At 41.2% G+C, this 10,041-nt stretch overlaps 1 long non-coding RNA gene across 2 annotated transcripts; it reads right to left on the bottom strand.

Moving 5' to 3' along the window:
- Positions 1-549: 549 nt before the first annotated feature.
- Positions 550-8,720, bottom strand: LOC134452146 (uncharacterized). 2 transcript variants are annotated; one of them, XR_010035385.1, is made up of 6 exons: positions 8,535-8,720; positions 7,020-7,360; positions 6,455-6,487; positions 2,962-3,028; positions 1,412-1,483; positions 550-1,271 (listed from the first exon to the last, which is right to left on the bottom strand). It is a non-coding gene; the product is annotated as an uncharacterized LOC134452146 (long non-coding RNA). The 2 variants fall into 2 exon arrangements; XR_010035384.1 differs by having other exon boundaries at positions 550-1,483.
- Between the last annotated feature and the right edge of the window lie 1,321 nt (positions 8,721-10,041).

The following is a 10,041-nucleotide window of genomic DNA, read 5'->3' as shown; positions in this document are numbered from 1 at the left end:
TATCACAAAGCAGTTATTAAAATCAATCACAATATAAGATCACACCGCACACTGCTAAGTTGCACATGTGTAGGCCTACAGCTATTGAGTGATTCGGCAGCAGTCTGTGACCTTTAACCCCCCCCCCCCCAAACCATTCTACACATTCACAACTGGATTAAATGCATAATTTGAAATGGTCAAAAGCATTTTATTCTATTTCACCCATTACATTGCTATTTACATCACATCATCGATTAACTAAGTGTTGTTGTAACATGAATTCGAATAACAATTAAAAGGCTTGATGTGACTTGACTGTCAACTACAGCAGTGGTCCATAACTTTTTATGAACAAATACCCCCTTGACTTCCTCATAAGCCTGCACTCCCCCTTAACCTCATCAGAACCTCATCAGAACCTTGCCAATGTCCCCCAGGTGTTTTAATAAATAGGATATTGTGCCCCATTTGCCAAAAGTGTGATCAAAATCACTGCAACATCTGCATACAATTATAAGTCAAGTTTCATGTGTAATCAGTATAGAAAAAGTAATAAAAGTTCTGGGATAGAAGTGAAAATAATCAATTTATTAAGATATCATTCCAAGTCTCCTCTCCTGCTGCAAGGACACAAGGACCACCTCCTCTCCTGGTGCGTCTTCTCCTGATAGGTACATGCATGTCTTAGTAATTGGGATGATCTTAGTGAACAATACTGAAGTTAGAGAAAACATGACATGCCATGGTAAAACCATGGTTATTACAGAAAACCATGGTTACTACAGTAAAACCATGGTCGATTTTCGTATGGGTTAACACCATGAGTGCTGGCGATTACGCCTCGGACTGATACAGACGTTCCATGGTATCCTAACAGAACTGGGCTAAAAAGACAGTAGGTCTGGGACCAGCTTTAGAAGGACGAATCTACATATGCTGAATCGACAAATCAAGAAATGGATATTGGTGAGAGGGATACTGGACTTCCAAATGTGTCTGATTGCACCCAATAACTTTTGCTGTCACACTCATAATCATTTCCCCACCCCTCATATCACTGACCACTTGTCTCACAACAAAAACAATATCCACTCAGAACAACTGGTCCACTGAACATTGGCAAGGTTCACTTCAAGGACCAAGTAGATGCTTCCCAATATACAAGCAGCAATACCAGTCTCAGCAAGCAAGCCAGCCTCAAGCAAAAATTGGAATTTGTCCTGAAAACAGGCAATTTTCCTCAGACCTACAAATATTCTCTCCGGTGACACTTTTTCTGAAGTCTTCATCTGAAAAAGAAATGGGGGAGGGGCAACAAACAAAAAAGGACAGTAGTTCATCACTGAGCAGCACAGTTGGGATGAAGAATATTAATCATTATCAGACTATAAACAGTTGGTATGTTTAGAAGTAGAAATATAGCAATTACTACTTATCTGTTGTATCTGGGGATGATACTGTCATTCATTATGACTAGGACAAAACCGCTCTATTGCTCCAACTGAAAAATGAGACACATGTTGCATTAGGCACTTACCCTGGCACATGCATACTCACAACTGCAAGATAACTTAAAGTGGCACTATGTAGGATTAAACGGTTAATTAATAACTGTCCCGAGTCAGCCGGTGCTTATTTGACTCAATAGAAAGTAAATGATGACTCTCACAACCACTTTCACAGTCAAATGTCAGAGAACCCCGAATGTAACTTCACAGAGCGACACGGTCGAGTGTAGTGGGAAACACTTCTCATACGAAATAAAACACGCTTTACATACCGCCAGATACATATCCACGTTTGTTCTACCAACTGCTGGCATTCTGTGATGAAGACATTCTCACAGCAAGCTTAGTTAAACATCATGACTGTGTAGATTTTGGGACAGGCATGCCACGGGCATCCAGCAAACTATGTGATCCTACATTGTGCCTCTTTAAACTGTATGATCACTCAAGATAGAAACGTGAAAATAAATAAATAAAAATAAACCAGAAGAATCACGCTGGAATTTAGACCAATCGTGTCAACAGAACGGTACAATCGAAATCTTGTGATAAGGCAAAGTAGACATTCTGTTGGTTACCACCAAGCCATGTCAGTTTATCATAAAGTGAACTGACGTTGAAACTGGTCTTTGATGCCCGAAAGTTGTATTATTACATTATTTGTGACATCAAATATTCCTGCCTGGTCATATGGTCAAATAAAAAAAATACGGATGGGGTATGCGTTGGAATGGAAGCATTTGAAGGCATCGTAGGTGTCATTGCAATGTCACAGCGGATTGAAAAAGTAACTATGTTCTATTTGCGGAGAGATGTTACAGTGAATCTGAAGTGACAAACCTCATTGCCATCAGCAGCGGGCATTAATAGTGCAACAGGCAGTTATCGTGAAATAATCACATCCAAATGTTGAGAAAGCACATTTTAAGTGAATGGATGGTCTTGCAACATTGTAAAGGGCTGTATAATAATTCCTTGCACATGCATCATCACATTTTCAAGCCAAATGGACTGTAACTATGGAAGAGCTGCACCTATTGAGGTATGAGAGTAATATACTGAATCATTTGAGAATTCCTCAAACTATAGCTCACAAAACCTCACAAAATATGGCACATTGTAATATTTCGATCCAGTGGCGTAGTTTACTTTTTTGTGGTGGGCATACTGTATATTTGAGAAGTTTTGTTGTGGTGAGTACACTGTATATACGTATATACTATTCTAAATATTGAATCAATCAATTTTAGGTGTGTATACATTTTCAGGTGGGTATACTGTGTATACCTGCATTCTATGTAGACTACAACACTGTTTTGACTACCCACTTCCAATTCTTTTTAATCTCTCTCAAACTCAGACTCTCTCTCAATATCACATATTTCTCTTTGGTACAGGCCCCTAAATATTGTATTTTAAGAATGATGGATGGTCTATGTATTGTGATGTAGGAGATGAAAGGAGAGTCTACCTCCTTGATGAGATGAGGAGCAACTGGTGAAGTTGGCTGGAGGGATGGGGTCATCTTAGTCGATGCGCTGTGGTAATAGAGAGCAGTAGACAGGAAGAATTTTAGACGTCTATCATACAAGCTGTGAGGAGTAAATGAGTGAATGACATAGGACATTACAAACATTGAAAGATGGTAGAATGCAACTTTTGTGGTGGAAAAACACTCAGGACACAGAAAACACTGATTAGTTGAACATGGAAAATCTAGCAGGCAGAACTTAGCCTTAGACGCTTTTACAAAAGCAGACACTGATTTCTTATCCTCAAAGTATTCTGATTCAGATTAAAAGGGTAAAGAAACAGAGACACATGGACTTTAACTTCACTGGCCCTTCCCCTGCCCCTTCTCCCCACCTGCCCCTTCAACTCCCCCCAATTGTAAAGCGACGTTGGGTTCCTTGAAAGGCGCTATATAAAACCAAATTATTATCATTATTATTATAAAGAAACTCCTAAAGCATAGCAGCAGCTCAGAAAAAAACTTGGAAACGTGGAAGTCAAGTAAGTGTAAAATAAAAGAAATGAAATAAATTGTAGTAAAGAAGTAATAGAGCAGTGTAACCTTAACCTTACATTCACACAGACACTGAAGGTTGATGGATTGAATCAACAGGCATGGGCGATGTAAAATGATGCATTGAGGACCATTATTTGCGTTGTCTCTGACAAAGGTTCCGAATTTTCTACTTTTGATGACATACAGTAGTCTGGTTCACACCAGACGGTGTGTGTGTAGCTTCGGCGCTACACACACTACCGTCTGGGACACAGCCATAGACAGTGTTGGGTAAGTTACTTTTTTTAATTAATTAGTTACTTTACTTCAGTTACTGCTTTCAATTGTAATTGAATTTTTGAACTTGTAATTTGAACTTTACTTATTACTAAATTTAAAAAGTAACTCCTTACTTATTACTTTACGGTACTTTACCTTTCGCGGGAGAGGGGATTTTAACCAGTGTAGTGGCACACCTCATAATACACCTGCTTCCCCAGGTTGTAGACCGGCTGTAAATGGCCTAATATTTTAATCTGTGCAAACTGTAACAATTGTCATTCTCACATCTGAAATGCATTACATGATTGTTATAAATAGGCCTAGGCCTACAGGGCAGTGTCAATAAATTTCCATTTAGTCTAACATTATGCCATACAATAGAATAGACTTTCATTGTCATGTCAGCATGAAAATTGCCTTTGGTCTCAGAGAATAAACAGAATGAGTAGGGTGAGGTGGCCATACCAAACAGAAATGTTGATAGGTAAGGACACTCTAGCTTGTAACATATCCTCTCCTAGATGTTGCAGCTTATGCTACCCCAAAGCCTTTCAGTTTCCCGATTAAATACGACCTTGGATTGTATATGCATTAGGCTAACATTATTATTAAGGATTCTGCCTAATGCAGAATCCGTTTGTGCTGGAAGACGGTTTGTTCGGGCACATTTGAATAGCCTGAAGAATGTGGCCTCAACGCAATAGTGTTGCTTGCGCTGTTGTTCTCAGGTTATTCTCAATTACTTGACTTGCGCTGGCTGCTGCTGTTGACGGAGCTACCCAAACTTTTTTTGTTGCAGTGTAGCCTATTTAACCAATATGTCATCAGTGAGCACAATAGAGGCCATGGCGGCATTTGCAATGTAGGGTACAGCTGTTTCATTCATGCATTCGCGTAACTGTGGACTCGGAATGACTGTAGATTTAACTGCGCAGCGAATCACTTTCACTTTACCTCTGGCGTAATGTTTAAAAAAATGATGGTGGAACTCCAAATATGATAGTATAGGTTAAGCACATCACAGCGCAATGGGCTCATGAAATTCCCAGTGAAAGACCTTGCATGCACGAGGAAGGAGCAGTCTGCGTGCGTGCGCGCGCTCTCACACCCCTACACCGGCGAGCTAGAGAAGGGCTGGGGGAAAAAACAGCCCAGATAGAGCGCTTCGCGCATCTAGAAATACCAGTAGCCTACTAATATCAGCAAATCTGAAGATTATAACGAGTAACAACCGTTAAGGCAGTGCAGTAACTGTAATTAAATTACTGAAATTTGAAGAGTAATGCGTTACGCTCCTACGTTACAGCCAAAAGTAATTAAATTACGTAATTACGTTACTTTAGTAACACGTTACCCCCAACACTGGCCATAGAGCATGCAGTGGCTCCAGCCAGAAAATAGACGGAGCATTTATTGCTTCAATATCAACAGCAGCTCGCGGAGCGTGCTCTATGGCTGTGTACCAGATGGTAGTGTGTACAGCTCTGCTCCGCCAGAGGGCGCCGAAGCTACACACACACTGTCTGGTGTGAACCAGGCTAGACATACAGTGCCGTGCGTACTGATTTTTGAAAACTTTTTTGCACATGTGGCACACTTAACATTTCCAGATCAACACACAAATGTAACCATTTAACAGGGATGACCCAAGCAAACATAAGATGCATTAGTTTCTCAGTGATCATTTCATTTGCTGAGAGAATAATAAAACCTGCACGAGCCTATGTGAAAAAGTAATTGCCCCCCTTGTTAAATGAGGAGGTATCTGTGATTAATCATATTAGTAGGCTACCAGGCCTTTCAAATCGAGAGAAAACATTAAGTGTGCCAAATGCGCAAAAAAAAGTAAAATATCAGTAGGGGGGGCAAAAACATACACACGGCACTGTATGTCCTCATGTATGAACCCCCATTCAGTCAATCACACACAAGGTCAACCGTTGACAGAAGGAGCCTGTCTGAAGGAAGGGTTACAGGTCGCCTGGCATGGGACCACCATGGGCGGACTTTCAGGTGGGTTACTCATATCAGATAGATCCAGTCAAAGCGTCTGGCCCGCCCACCCAAAATGAGCAGGCCTAGTATGCGGCAGGGAAAACAAGCTGCTTTGAATGAATGGCAGTTGTTAGCAGAGCCATAGCAACACTAATTTATCATTGCTATAATATATCCAAGAATTACTCACAGTTGATGGAAGAAAAACTACATGCTTCTGGGTTACTTGCGAACTCTATTACAATCTATTTTACCCTAAAAGTAATATTCCCTCTGAACCAAACACAAACATTTTCTCGAGCTGTCAAAAACTTGTTGGACAAAATAACTTATTTTTATATACTACTTTTGAAAGGTTTAAAGTATATTAAATATATTTACATATACTTAAATATATCATACTACCGGTACACACATACTGTTGATTGTTGTATTCCATGCTGTTTGTGTAACTAGTCAGACAAGATTGTCCAAGCAATGCCAAAACCATACATATGTACCTTAAATTGACTAATAGAGGATGAATGGTTCAAAACTAAGTGTAGGGAAGCATGCCAAGGCCCAACCCATTTTTTAAAACCTGCCTGCTCCTCCTCCTCCTCTTCCTCCTCCTCCTCCTGGCGGGATTTAGGCTTCCCCTGTAGACCTGTGAAGAAGCCAAATTTGGCCGGACACACACCTTCTGCTACTTCTGTTGCTGCTTCTGCTCCAGCTGCAGAGAAAGTAGCCGTGCAGAGGTAGGGGGAGAGAGTAATTAAATTGTACGTGGAATCAAAATCTGAATTACAAACAGCTTTTAGGTAAAGAACACTACCGTTTACAAGGAATTAGTCTTGCTCACTGCTACATCTTACACAACATATGTCACATTGGTTTCCTTCTTTTCTTTGCGTTTGTCTGTGACCAGACAAAGTTGCAGGTGTGGTGAAGAGTAGCGAGCTGACAAACAAAGTTCCCTCTTCAATAATTCACTATTACAAGTTACAATTTAACTTGCAACAATTCATTATTGAAGCGGAAACCTTCAATGTTAGATGCACCTAAATTTCCAATGCTAAAATGGCAGTCCAATCAAGTCCCAAATTAAAACCCCAGTTTGTGCAAATAGAGTGCAAGCAACAAGAGCAGCGAACGAACACCCAGCAGCAGCTAGCGAGGGAAGCATCAGTAGAGGCAGCAAGCGAGTCAGCTGCAGAAGCAGCAAGGGGGTCAGCAGCAGAAGTAGTGAACTTATCACAACATACCCCGATTACCGTCCCTTCCAGCAGTCGGTTCCTCCTCCTTACTTCACTGGCACTGGCCGATGCCTCCGATGTGGAAAGAAAGAGAAAGAGTCTCAGCAGTGGGAAGAGCCTTCACAGCCAGCATAATTTTTAGTAGTATGTTAACTATTTCAAAAGTGTACTTGCGTTGCCTGGGTGTGGCTTAACCACGACCCAGCTTCAGGATTGAGAGCGTTGCGTACACTGTGTGGAAACCACAATCCGATGGCGTGCCCTCCGTTCTGTTCCACCTGCTCTGCTGTGACCTCTCTGCCGTGCCGTCTCTCCTCTGGCTGGTCGCATCTGGTTTTCTCTCTGGATCCCTATAAAAGAAAGTAGCCACACCTAAGTAGCACATTGAGCCTACCAACCTGTGTCGTAGAGTTAGTAATGGAATCGCTTTGACATTGTCCGATTCGATCCTTGGCACCTGCAAGTGTAAACACAGCACCCCAATTACAAGACACAGCAAACAAGCATTTCACAGCAGAAGTAAGTGCACCGCAAACCACTGAAAAATCGTAGCCAAGTCAGATCATTGTTTGCAATCCGTACAATCAGCTGGTCACTGTCTCCTCCCCAGGAAAAAGCTAGTCGGTTAACAAATGGAAATTCACATGCAAGCAAAAATCAAAACAAAATGTGAAACCAAGCACTGCACACAACAGGGTAAACACAATACTAACAAAATCTACACTGTCACACATGTAACATCATGTAGTACACAATTCAACACACTAAATACACAATACGACAATAAATAAAATGCAACACAATTGTTGTAGAACACAGACCGCAACGCACTGACACACAATAGCTTCCAGAGCTGGTGTGTGACTGTGTGACTGTGTGAAAATGTAGGCCTAGCCTATGTGTAGTTGTGATACTGCACAGTATACTGTATTGTACTACTGTAGTAATTGGTCAATTTACAAATAGTTCACTACTGGTGTGTATATCATTAGGTTATAGGTTACATTTTAGGCTTTAGGTTGGCAGGCTTATTACATTGTCTTATTAGGCTACATTGCATTGCCCCTTTCCCATTCAAGTTTAGAAAACGATGCCAACATGATTAAGCTGTAAAATCAATCGGGTAGATCTATTTTAATTCAATACTCATATAGCATTCTGGCTAGCATTAGGCAGTACCAGTTCTGTACAACAACAGGTGGTCAAAACATGTATAAGACACAAGGGTGCTTGGAACACGACACCATCTTATCACTTGACACTCATTATATGGTTTACTGTTCGCAATGATGGGGCTGAAAATGTGATTTATGATCCCTTTTGATGCTATGCAAGACTGTTGACATGACTAGTTAGCCAATATTAGCAGTTTTGTATTTAATAATAAACATGCATGCACGGGGATGGAGAATGTCCCTCTACATGCGAGTGTATGTGTTTATTGTACTACACACACCACAATATTACACAACAAGATCACAATATTACACAACAACAACACAGTGGAGATAATTTAGTACCTACCGCTGTTTCCCATGAGGATCGATATGAGCGGTGGTTATTATGGTCGCGTGTGGTCTTTTAAAAGTTTCGGGTCACGTGACTGATCGTGAAGCGCGTCCCCATGTCCGCCGTTTTGGCTATTTGCTGAAAATGGTACGCCGATAGTCCCCTCAAAGCTCGTGCTATTTTACGCCGCGAGATGAGAACACGTTGTCCTTCCAAGTGTATCAGCCTAATTAGGCACGCCCAGTGATTTTATTTGGCTCTTATACATGGGGGGGGGGGGGGGGGGGGGGTCTTTTATAATCTTTGTAGCATATTCATCCTCTTCTCATTTGCATGGCTGAGACTGTTCAAATAGGCTACTGCCTGCCAATACTGCAAGCTTCTACTTAGTTGCATTTTAACCTTGATATGTTATAGAGAATATAATTATTATAGAATTGTTACCAGGTAAAAACGAAAAGCAAGTTAATGTAATCCAGTCACAGTCTGTCATAGTAGCAATATCAATGAGTGCATTCCCTCGTATTTTAGCGTTTTGCGTGGTATCTGTGGGGATCAAGGTAAGCAGATCGTGGAAATAGTAGGCTATAGATAGGTTATAGATGTAAAATAGTACACTGTATTAACTTACAGATGTAAAATATTTCGCGGCCAATATAAACTTAATGTACCGGTGGTCGTGTGTTACACAACGTGCTACATTAGCTTAGCAGTAAACATAGTAAACCAGGGGGTATAACAAGCCTGTGTCGAAATTCATTTCAGTACATTAAGATCGATGAATGCGACGCGATTTCAATGTTAATGTTCTGCTTCACGGTGTTTTGTTATTAAATAAAAACGAACAGTCTACCAGGAAAACTTAAAATACGATTGTTTATGAACAGGCGATAACCCGGACAGCCTCTAAAACATGGGTCGTTCATTTCAGCCAATCAGGTGACAAGAGCGACAGATAAGGCAGAAGCGACAGGTAAGGTACCGACAGAGATAATTTAAATATTCATATTTCTGCTCGCGCGCGTGAGGAAATTCATGTCACCTCTCGCGCGTGAGACGGTGTTTGCGCGCGCGTGGCAGCGTTTGCGCGCGCGCGCAGAGCAAACTCGCGCGCGCGACAGTGTCTACGCGCGCGCGCAGAAAAAAATACCTCGCGTGAGCAGTAAGTGGCGCTCGTGGAGGTTTTGTCCCGATTATAACACCATACTGGAGGATTCATGAGAATCTTCAAAAAGCAAGGTCAGAAAGCCCAAAGGGTAATGGTAGGCCTAGCCTACTTGCCTGTAATTAAAGTTGATACATTGTTTAATTACAGCTGCATTACATTCCACAACACCAAAATAATAATTGTAATGAAATAAAAACAAATAAGTGTCAAGGGTGTCTGTCAAGGCCTACCTTTGAGGCTCGCACACTGTCCTGTATCTGGAGATAGTGCACAATACATAGCACCGTTTCAGCACTGTGTATTAAATATCTCTTAACAAGATGATACACCTCACACGGCTTTTAATTTAACCGA

This window comes from Engraulis encrasicolus, chromosome 7 (genome assembly GCF_034702125.1).
Source record: "Engraulis encrasicolus isolate BLACKSEA-1 chromosome 7, IST_EnEncr_1.0, whole genome shotgun sequence".
NCBI lineage: Eukaryota > Metazoa > Chordata > Actinopteri > Clupeiformes > Engraulidae > Engraulis > Engraulis encrasicolus.
The sequence above is the reverse complement of the archived record's forward strand: the minus strand, read 5'-3'. Positions and strand labels throughout refer to the sequence as shown.